Source organism: Notamacropus eugenii, chromosome 2, assembly GCF_028372415.1.
Source record: "Notamacropus eugenii isolate mMacEug1 chromosome 2, mMacEug1.pri_v2, whole genome shotgun sequence".
NCBI lineage: Eukaryota > Metazoa > Chordata > Mammalia > Diprotodontia > Macropodidae > Notamacropus > Notamacropus eugenii.
The window spans coordinates 367,410,083-367,422,087 of record NC_092873.1 but is presented as its reverse complement, the minus strand read 5'-3'; the positions used below and the strand labels follow the sequence as shown (position 1 = coordinate 367,422,087).

The 12,005-nt window shown below is 39.0% G+C and overlaps 1 long non-coding RNA gene across 1 annotated transcript in view; it reads left to right on the top strand.

Annotated features, from left to right (window-relative positions):
• LOC140528694 (uncharacterized) overlaps positions 1-11,161 on the top strand; it is a 41,840-nt gene extending 30,679 nt beyond the window's left edge. The window contains exon 2 of the long non-coding RNA XR_011975270.1: positions 7,963-11,161. This is a non-coding gene — a long non-coding RNA (uncharacterized lncRNA). The remainder of the gene's footprint in view (positions 1-7,962) is intronic.
• The last annotated feature ends 844 nt before the right edge of the window (positions 11,162-12,005 follow it).

Genomic DNA, 12,005 nt, shown 5'->3' with positions numbered 1-12,005 from the left:
CCAAGCTGAAAATATGCAAAGCACAGGTGATGCTTTAGCTGTGAGAAAGAGGAAGTCACAATGCTTGAAATATGTATGAACTCTACAGTTTTCTTTTTATGGCTTCCACTGGATTTTGTCTCATGCCACTTAAGCTTCTTGATCTTCTCATTTCCGTGAAGAAATGAGACACCTGGAGCATTGTTCTTACAAGAGTTTTATAACATACAAAACCTTCATTCATCTAAGATTATTATCTCAGAGAGATTCTGGGAATTGTAATGAGGCATGGTCATACATTACAAACATTTAGAATGTTGAGTACAAGAGAAATGTATGGCCCTTGTTCTAGCTTTCTCTTTTCCAACCAATCTTTCCCTGAAGGTAGGGACTATCTTACCTGTTGCTTGTATTTCTGTCCTCAGTACTTTAGCACATAGCACATGTTGGGCACATAGGAAATACTTAGTAAGTTCATTCATTCTCTTTTTCATTCCTATCTTTCTTTTTTCTTTCCTTCTCTCCATTCCTCCCTTCTCCCTTTCCTTCATCTTTCTTTTCCTCCTTCCTTTCATCTCTCCCTCCACCTTTCCCTCCCTTCTCCCCTTCCCCCTACTTCATTCTTTCCTTTCTCCCTTCCTTCTTTCCTTCATTTCTTCCTTCCTTCCTTCCTTCCTTCCTTCCTTCCTTCCTTCCTTCCTTCCTTCCATTCTTTCCTCCACCTTTCCCTTCTTTCTTCTTTTTTCCCTCCTTCCCTCTTTTCTTCCTTCATTGTGGAAGCAGGACTGGAACCTAGCTAAGAATTCTTCCCCACCCTCCACCCCAAACATCCTAGACTGATGACAAAGAACTAGTCACTAAATCTCTGAACATCAGCTTTCCCATCTGTAAATTCTCCAAATTGCTTGATATCCATTGCAGCCTCCACTCTAGGTCTAACTCTCATCACCTCTCATCTAAATTATTTTAACAGCCTTCTCACTGGTAGTGCTATTTTCAGTTTCTCTCCTCTCTAAAACATCATCCACATGCAACTACCAAAATAGTATTTCCAAAACTTGGGTTTGACCATGTTACCATTCTAAATGGGAACTGGTCAATGACATCCTAATCCCTATGAGCACATGCATAATACCCTACATAATGCAATTATACTTGGATTACAGGCATGTGCAGGTATCCTGTGACTATTTCTGGTCTTCTTTTTGTTGTTGAAACATATCACTCATGTTCAACTCTTTGTGATCCCATTGGGAGTTTTCTTGGCAAAGATACTAGAGTGGTTTGCCACTTCCTCCTACAGCTCATTTTATAGATGAAGAAATTGAGGCAAATATGCCACCATACAGCTAATAAGTGTCTGAGGTCAGATTTGAATTCTTGAGGATGAGTCTTCTGATTCCAGGTCCAGTGCACTGTCCACTGCACTACCTAGCTGCCCTTCTGGTCTTCTTATTATGTGTCTTTTTGAATGGCTGCTGAGCTGGAATTGGATGTGCAATAGGTTTCTAGGGGAAACTTGGTCTCTATCCTGGTAATGGAGACTTCTCCGTATGTCTCTAGATGGGGAGAGAGAGAGAGCTAATGTCAGTGGCTTGGCCCATAGTAAGCACTTAATAAATGTTTTCTGTTCATTTATTCAGTGAATCAATGAGTGAGCAACTAAAACAGCATCAAGAAAGTGACCCCGGCCCCATGTTAGTCAGTCAATCAAATGCTTATTCTATACTAGACAATTTGTTAAGTGCTAGAGTGAAAAGAAAAGCAAAAACAGTCTCTGTCCTTGAGGAGCTCCCATTTGAATTTGGAAGAACACTTGAAAAAAAACTGTATGAAAGATACAGTGCAAATAGAAAGTACTCTCAGAGGGAGGGTACTATATACTATAGGTAGACCAGGAAAATGCCCCTGCAGAAGGTGAAATTTAAAAGGAGTCTTGATGGAAGCTAGGGAAGCCAGGAAGCAAATAAGGAAAGCTTTCCAGTTATGGAGGATAGAGAGAAAAGGCACTGAGTTGGTAATGAAGTAGCATATTTACCATCAAAAATACACCAGAATAATTGAATTGCTGGATTTGAGGTGAGGGGAGTCATTTGTAAGAAGACTGAAATAGTAGGAAGAGGGCATATTGTAAAGAACTTTAAAAGAAATCAATTTTTGTATTTTATAGAACATTTGTTATATATTCTATTAATACACTAATTATGGAAATAATTAAAGATTTAATTTAAATGAATTGTTAATTACTAAAATTAGTGGTAATATATCATTATAAAATATGCTATATTGTATAATATTTATGTATTTACATTTATAATAATTATTATATATTTTATCATATTCAGAGGTCATAGGGAGCCACTGGCATTTATTAGGGGAAGGGAGGAACATGGTCAATCCTGTGCTTTAGACCACTTTGTTAGTTGAGTAGGAGATGGGGTGGGGCAGGAAGGAAAGGGAGGCAGACTTGAGGCAGAGGAGACCACCCAGAAGTCTATGGCAATTGTCCAGGAGAGAGGTGATGAGGGTCTGCTCAAGGATGGCAGGTATCTGACCAGACAACAAAATGGACACATATGAGAAATGGGCTGTGGTTAAAGTTTCTTTAGCAGATAAAGTACTGGATTTAGAGTTAGGAAGACTTAGGTTGGGTGGCCCTTGAAAGAAGAAGCAGTAGGGTCTGCTAGACTTGGAGGCAGAGGAACTGGGTTCAAATTCTTTCTCTGTCACTGACAACCTGTGCAGCAGTGCAAAAGTTGCTTAGTTTCTGTTTCTCATTTTCACATCTGTAAAATAAGAGAACTGGAGCAGAAGACCTCTGAAGAAGCAGAAGATCTTTCTCAGCAACCACAATTGCATGAGCCTATGATCGCCTTTCTAATCAAGAGATAAATGAACAACCATGAGTCAAATACCTATTGTGTGTTAGGAACTGTGCTAGGACGTGATGTTTAAGAAATGTGATAGAGAAAATGGAACATGTGAAGCTTAACCAGGAATCTCTTGCAAGTCATAAAGTTTCCAAGTGCATTTGAAGTTATAAGGTTATAACTGGTAAAGCACAGCTTGCTCTCACAGGGCTTCTAATCTTTTGGGGAAAAGAAGAGCTAACAGTATCCTAGGTCATTTAAAAGACATTATTTTTGACTGAAGAATGAAAAAATGTATCTTGTTTTAATTATGCATCGTGGTATTTTGTATACTATGTAGAATTTTATTTTCTTTAATTTGGTGATAAGAAATTCCAGTCTGGAATCCCTCTCCATAGATGCTGATAGGCAATATATCTATAACTTGAGGCTTTAGAAAAGTTCCTGGGGTATTAAATAATTAAGTGACACTCATTCTATCACAAAACCAGACTGAGTCAGAGATGGGACTTGATCTCAGGTTTTCCTAATTCTGAAGACTCTAGCCACTCTGCCCCAGTGCTTCTGCCTTGAAATAGGGGCTTAATAAATGCTTGTTTAATTGAATCCAATTAGAAGTTTTTGGAATCAGTTCTGCTATAGCATTTGTTTTGAAAATTTGGATTTGTCCCAATGCAACTGCTACACGAGGGAGCAATTTGAACATACCTTGAATTTCAAATTTGTTTACACGTGATTTCACCAGAGAGAAACAGCAAGAACACAAAAAACCGTGCTGCTTCACATTAATTCGTGAACTGTAACCCTATTGATGCCCACTTCCACAAGCAAACTTCAAGCCTTTTTTCAAAATAAGGTATATTTATTGTAGGACCTGTTGGCAGAGGAAAACTGGCCGGTACCCATGCATTCCATCCCTCTCCACCTTTTCCTAGGACTGCAGTCCCAGTCCCCCAAATCCCAGAGTTGAGGCTGCTCTCTCTCCATAGCTGTAAACTTTGCCATCTTGCAGGCCAAGACACAGCCTGAGCCCTATGAATACCATTATTTATATTGCAGCATATTTATGTATTTCTTAACAATTTAACATGTATGAAACTTTAACATCATTTGTATTAAATTCCTATCTTTTTCATATGTCACTGACACATTTTTAGTATTGTTTCTCCCAGTCTCATTTTCCCCATAAGCTTTATGTTTTTTTTTTCTGTTCCTTAGGTTTGCCATTTCTTTTTTTTTTTAGCTTTTATTTTCTCATTTTTTATTAAATTTATTCATTTATTTTTAGTTTTCAACATTCATTTCCATAAGATTTTGAGTTCCAAATTTTCTGTCCATCTCTCCCCTCCCCACCCCAAAACACCATGCATTCTTATTGCCCCTCCCCCCAATCCGCCCTCCCTTCTATCACACCCCTCCTTTCCCTTATCCCCATCTTCTCTCTTCTCTTATAGGGCAAGATAGATTTCTATACCCCATTACCTGCATTTCTTATTTCCCAGTTGCATGTAAAAACAATTCTCAACATTCATTCCTTAAACTTTGAGTTCCAACTTCTTTTCTTTCCTCCCTCCCCACCCATCTCCACTGAGAAGGCAAGCAATTCAATATATGCTATATATGTGTAGTTTTACTAAAGACTTCCATAATACTCATTTTGTAAAAGACTAACTATATTTCCCTCCATTCTATCCTGCCCCCAATTTATTCTATTCTCTCTTTAGACTTCGTCCTTTCCCTAAAGTGTTTACTTCTAATTATTCCCTCCTCTCATTTGCCCACCCTTCTATCATCTCCCCACCGCATTTATCCCTTTCTCCCCTAATTTCCTATAGTGTAAGATAGATTTTCATATCAAATTGAGTGTGCATATTATTCCCTCCTTAAGGCAGATGGGTTGAGAGTAAGTTTCACTTTCTCCCTCTCACCTCCTCTCCTTTTCCCCTCCATTGAAAAAGCTTTTTCTTGCCTCTTTTATGAGAGATAATTTGCCCTATTCCATTTCTCCCTTTCTCCTTGCAATATACTCCTCTCCCATCCCTTAATTTTATTTTTTTAGATATCATCCCTTCCTATTCAACTGACCCTGTGCCCTCTGTGTGTGTGTGTGCGTGCATGTATAATCCTTCCACCTACCCAAATACTGAAAAAAGTTTCAAGAGTTACAAATATTGTTTTTCCATGTAGGAATGTAAACACTTCAGCTTTAGAAAGTCCTTTATGAGTTCTTTCCTGTTTACCTTTACATGCTTCTCTTGATTCTTGTATTTGAAAGTCATATTTTGTATTCAGCTCTGGTCTTCTCATCAAGAATGCTTGAAAGTTCTCTATTTCACTCAATGCTCATTTTTCCCCTGAAGTATGATACGCAGTTTTGCTGGGTAATTCTTAGTTTTAATCCTAGTTCACTTGACTTCTGGAATATCCTATTCCAAGCCCTTCAGTCCCTTAATGTAGAAGTTGCTAGATCTTGTGCTATCCTGATTATATTTCCACAATACTCAAATTATTTCTTTCTGGCTGCTTGCAATATTTTCTCCTTGACCTAGGAACTCTAGAATTTGGCTACAATATTCCTAGGAGTTTTTTTTTTTAATCTCTTTCAGGAGGTGATCTGTGAATTCTTTCAATATTTATTTTACCATCTGGTTCTAGAATATCAGGGCAGTTTTCCTTAATAATTTCATGAAAGATGATGTCTAGGCTTTTTCTTCTTGATCATCGTTTTCAGGTAGCCCCAGAATTTTTAAATTATCTCTCCTGGATCTGTTTTCCAGGTCACTTGTTTTTCCAATGAGATATTTCACATTCTCTTCCATTTTTTCATTCTTTTGGCTTTGTTTCGTAATGTCTTGGTTTCTCATAAAGTCATTAGCTTCCATCTACTCCATTCTAATTTTTAAAGAACTATTTTCTTCAGTGAGCTTTTGAACCTCCTTTTTCCACTTGGTTAATTCTGCCTTTTAAAGCATTCTTCTCCTCATTGGTTTTCTGGGCCTCTTTTGCCATTTGGGTTAGTCTATTTTTATAGGTATTTTCTTCAGCAATTTTTGGGCCTCTTTAGCAAGTTGTTGACTCACTTTTCATGACTTTCTTGTGTCTCTCTCATTTCTCTTCCCAATTTTTCCTCCACCTCTCTTACTTGATTTTCAAAATATTTTTTGAGCTCTTCCAAGGCCTGAGACCATTGCATATTTATTTAGGAGGTTTTGGATGCAGAAGCCTTTACTTTTAGATCTTCCTCTGATGGTATGCATTGTTCTTCCTCATCTGAAAGGATGGAAGAAAATACCTGTTCACCAAAAAAGTAACCTTCTATAGTCTTATTTTTTCCCCTTTTTGGGGCATTTTCCTAGCTAGTTGCTTGAGGTTAAGTCCTTTGTCAAGATGAGAGTATACTCTGAGGCCATGTAAGTTCTCAGTTCCTTCACAGTTGCACAATCAAGGGAGAGGAGTTTACACCTCTCCTGGCCTGTCCTCTGCTCTAGGACCTACTGCAAGCTTTCTTACCTAGGGTCTGCAAGTAGAATTCCCTCTCCAGAACCTCCACCAGCTCCACCAGGCCAGTGTTCCTCTTCAGCCCAGAGCCGCCACTCAGGGCTGAGATCCAGATCAGCAGCTCAGACCTCTTGGGGGCTTTAGGCTTAGGGCTCTAAAAATGAATGCTGCCACTGCCTGGGGTCACCTGGGGTTGCCTGGGACTGAGGCTAGAGCAGGAGGACCCTGTGAAAGACCCAAGTAAAAGAGCTTTCTTACTGACCTTTGAAACTGTCTCTGGCATTTGTGGGTTGAGGGATCTGGGAACCACATCTGCTGTCAGGGATTCTGTGCCCCAACCTGCTCTGGTCCTTTCCCTGCCACAGGCTGCACTCCACTCTGAGTCTGGTGTGTAGACCTTTCCTGTCGGCCTTTCAGGCTGCCTTGGATTGTAAATCTCTTTCACTCTGTTGTTTTGTGGCTTCTGCTACTCCAGAATTTATTTAGAGTCTTTTTTTTACAAGTATTTTATGAGCTGTGGGGGGAGAGCTCTTACATCTTTTCCTTCTACTCCGCTATCTTGACTCTGCCCCCCTTATGGTTTTTATTGCACAATTTTGCATAGCACTGTGAATTTTAGGAATGAATATGTCGAGCATGTCAGGTTACAGAAGAACTGACCTATCTCATTCTGGAGGCAGTTGCAATTATTGGGAGTAAACTGGGAATTTAGGTAGTGAAAGTAAGTTAGGGATTAGTAGGTTAATAGTGTGGACAAATAGAAAGAATTTTGGTTCCAAAGAATTTGTGGAAAAAAGAAAAGAAATGTCTTTGGTGTTGCTTGACAACCTCTCTGTTTTCTGAATACCCTTATTGCTTGCAAATTAGCAGCCTGGAGAAGGATCTGTGAGTTCTCACACTCAGCTCTCCTTTTTGTTCTTATATTTAGACTAGTGGGCCAGTCTTTCTGTCTCCATTGCTCTCCAGATTTGTGTTTTTTCCTTACAAAAGTCATGTATATCCAAAGGAAATAATGTTGACCAATGTGAAATCATTTTGCCCTGGATACAGGACTTCACAATCCAATTCTTAGAGTAAACAAATAGCAGCTTTAGAGTCTTGCAAATACAGGAGTGAGAGAAAGAAAGATGAATGGGGACCTTTCCTTTGGAGAAAAGAGGATGAGTGTAAGACTTCTTTGTAGACATAGTCCTTTCAACCAAGTTAGCTCAGAGACCAGAGGGGTCACAAAACACAATGTGGCATCTTGACTCTTCCCTTCCCCAAATCATTAAATCTCTGTCATTAAATCAGACTGAGTTGAAAGGAAATTTCATCCTAATTGCTATGGCAATCATCGACACTGGAAACTGGGATAGTCTAGAAAAATGAAGAAAAGGAAAACCTCACTCTTTCACCATCTCCTGAAATAAGAAATTAGGCACTTGGCTATTTCAGACTATGAATTATACAATTAGCTCCATGTTCATCAAATAGATTCAAGGATTTGTGTTGTGTTTTTTTTAGTTTAGTTTTTTGTTTGTTTCAAATGTGGAACTGAAAGAAAAGTTTATACCAAAAGGTAGAGAAGGTTTGTTTCTCTGCAACCACAAATACATTTTTTTTTCTCTTCCAGGGGAAACTGGACAAAAGACTGATTGGAAATACTCAGGAAAGATGAATGTGTTCTTCATTGATGTTGTAAATGACATGGTGGGACTTTTTTGCTTATTTTGTTATTTTTTTTCTTTATTCTATAAAAGGCGAGCAGAGCCAAGATGGCAGAGTAGAAAAATGCATATACCCTAGCACTTCCCCCACAGTCCACAAAATACCTGTAAAAAATGACTCTTAACAAATTCTAGAGCCGCAGAAGCCACAGAACAACAGAGTGAAAGAGGAGTCCAGCCAAAGGTAACCTGGAAGGCAAACAGGAAAGGTCTATCTCATGGAATGCTGAGCAGAACAGAGTCCAGCCTTGGCCACTTAGCACTGGGAGGAACAGGACCTGAACAGACCTCTGGGGCAGAATTCCCAGCAGGGAGGGTCCCAGATCCCTCAACCCACAAGTGATAAAGAAAGCTCCAAAGGTCAGTGTGGGAGGGCTTTCCGAGCTGGGCAAAAAAAGAGTGGGATCCCCCCAGCTCTGGCCCCAGGTGGTGGTAGAGACAGTGGTGGCAGCAGTGGGCAGCGGGTGGCTACGCAGGCCACAGGAACAGCCTGGGTCCACTGTCCAGGAAGCTCAGCTTAAAGCTTTTGGGGGAATTGAGCAGCTCATCTGAACCTCAGCCATCAGTGGTGGCCTGCTCCCACCCAAAACCACTGGAGGAATTGAGCAGCTGATCTAAATCTCAGCCTTGAGCACAGTACTGGGGGGAGGAGGAGCACTACGACTCTCCTCTTGACAAAAGATTCAGAAGTCAAGTAACTGGCTGGGGAAATGCCCAAAAAGGGAGAAAAAATAAGAAAATAGAAGGTTACTTTTTTGGTGAAGAGGTGTCTCCTTCCATCCTTTCAGATGAGGAAGAACAAGGCATACTATCAGAGGAAGTCAAGGCTTCTGCCTCCAATACCTCCAAAATGAATATGAAATGGGCCCAGGCCATAGAAGAGCTTGAAAAGCTAGTCAGCAGCTTGATAAAAGAGAACCAAAAAAATGCTGAGAAAAATAACACCTTTAAAAATAGGCTAACTCAATTGGAAAAAGAGGTCCAAAAAGCCAATGAGGAGAAGAAGGCTTTCAAAAGCAGAATTAGCCAAATGGAAAAGGAGGTTCCAAAGCTCAGTGAACAAAATGGTTCTTTAAAAGAGAGAGTGGAGCTCCGGGAAGCTAATGACTATGAGATGAACCAAGAAGTTAGAAAACAAAACCAAAAGATTGAAAAAATAGAAGATAATGTGTAACATCTCATTGAAAAAAACAACTGACCTGGAAAATAGATCCAGGAGAGACAATTTTAAAATTATGGGACTACCTGAAAATCATGTTCAAAAAAAGAGCCTGGACATTATCTTCCATGAAACTATCAAGGAAAACTGCCCTGATATTCTAGAACCAGAGGGCAAAATAAATATTGAAAGAATCAACCAATCACCTCTTGAAAGAGATTCAGAAAGAGAAACTCTTAGGAATATTGTGGCCAATCTTCAGAGTTCCCAGGTCAAAGAGAAAATATTGCAAGCAGCTAGAAAGAAACAATTTGAGTATTGTGGAAATATAATCAGGATAACACAGGATCTGGCAATTTCTACATTAAGGGATTGAAGGGCTTGGAACAGGATATTCCAGAAGTCAAAGGAACTGGGATTAAAACCAAGAATCAGCTACCTAGCAAAACTGAGTGTAATACTTCAAGGGAATAAATAGTTATTCAATGATATAGAGGACTTTCATGTATTCATGATGAAAAGAACAGAACTGAATAAAAATTTGACTTTCAAACACAAAAATCAAGAGAAGCATGAAAAAGTAAACAGGAAAGAGACATCATAAAGGACTTTCTAAAGCTGAACTGTTTACATTCCTACATGGAAAGATAATATTTGTAACTCTTGAGACTTTTCTCAGTATTTGGGTAGGTGGAGGGATTATACACACACACACACACACACACACACACACACACACACATAGACAGAGAATAGAGGTTGAATTGAATCAGAAGAGATGATATCCATAAAAAATTAAATTAAATTAAAGAATGAGAGAGGAAAATACTGGGAGGAAAAAAGGAGAAATGGAATGGGGCAGGCTATCACTCAAAAAAGAGATAATAAAAATCTTGTTCAATGCAGGAGAAAAGGGAGGAGGTGAGAGGGGAAAAGTGAAGCTTACTCTCTTCACATATTGCTTAAGGAGAGAATAACATGCTCACTAAATTTGGTATGAAAAAATCTATCTTACACTATAGGAAAGTAGGGGAGAAGGGAACACATGGAATGAGGAGGATGATAGAAATGAAGGGAAATGGGAAAAGGGAGTAACTAGAAGTAAACTACTAGAAGTAAACACTTTTGATAAGAGACAAGGTCAAACGAGACAACAGAAAAAAAACGGAGCACAGGGTAGGATGGAGGGCAATATAGTTAGTCTTACACAATATGACTATTATGGAAGTCTTTTGCAAAACGACACATATGTAGCCTGTATTGAATTGCTTGCCTTCTCAGTGGGGATGGGGAGGGAGGAAGGGAGAGGGAGAAGTTGGAATTCAAAGTAGTAGAAATGAATATTGAGAATTATTATTGCATAACTGGGAAATAAGAAATACAGGTAGTGGGATATAGAAATTTATCTTGCCCTAAAAGAAAAGAGAAAAGATGAGGATAAGGGAAGAGTTGGGTGTGATAGAAGGGAGGATACATTGAGGGAAGTGGTAATCAGAATACAAGGTATTTTGGGATGGGGGGAGGGGAGAGATGGGGAGAAAAATTGGAACTAAAAATTTTGTGGAAATGAATGTTGAAATCTGAAAATAAATAAGTAAATATTTTTTAAAAGTTTATTTTATTTTAAAAGCAGATGGGCAGGTTTTCATATAAAAGAGATTTTTATAAAGTACAGACTATTGATTTCATCATTGTGCAGAATTTTTGGTGTTTCTATCAATGCTTTCTGGACAACTTAGCATCTTGAAGTTGCTTGGGGAATGGAATAGTTGAGTACCCATGGACACTCAGCCACAATAGATCAGAGGCAACATTTGAACCAAAGTCTTCCTCAAACCAAGGTTTATCCCCTATTGACTACAAAATAATACACCTCTGTAACAGACAAAAAGTCAATCAAATAAAAATTAACCAATCAAATAAAAACTAACCAAAGGGTAACATGACTTTCTGGTTGTACCTGTGTCAATGTATGCATTGTCCAGTTCACTGATCAGAACAATAATAGGACCCTAGGAATGAGAGTAAGAAGTGACTTTGAAGTTTATTTAATCCAACCCCCTTAGTTTAATGGACGCCCAGAAATGGGGAGTATTTCTATGTAGTGAATTCTCAATCCCTTACATCCATGCCAGTCAATAAACATTTATTGAGGACCTATTTTGTGCCGAGCACAGTGCTAAGCCAAGAGATATTAAAAGAGGGAAAAGGTGGTCCCTGCCCTTAAGGACCTTACAAGCTAATGGTGGAGATATGTACAAACCAACTACATGTAGGATGAATAGGAAATAAATTAGCAAGCTACAAATGTAGTAAGCTGCAAAAAAAAATGTATAAATAATCTTTCTCTTTCTATGTGTATATGTACATGTGTATATGTGTGTATATGTGATAAATAGGAAGCAAATAAGAGACAGGAGGCACTAAAAGGGACTGGAGACATATTCCTGCAGAAGATGGAGTATTAGTTGGGATTTAAAGAAGCCAAGGGTGGCTAGGTGGCACAGTGCATAGAGTACTGGACTGGAATCAGGAAGACTCATCTTCCTGAGTTCAAATTTGCCCTCAGACATTTAGCAGCTGTGAGACTTTCAGCAAGTCACTTAATCCTGTGTGCCTCAACTCGTCATCTATAAAATGAGCTGGAGAAGGAAAAAGCAAACCACTCCAGTATCTTTACCAAGAAAGAGTAAAAAACAACCACAACTGAACATCAATAACAAAAGAAGGTAGAGAAGGCAGGAGGTAGAGATAGAAGGTAGAACACTCCAGAAATGGGGGACAGCCAGA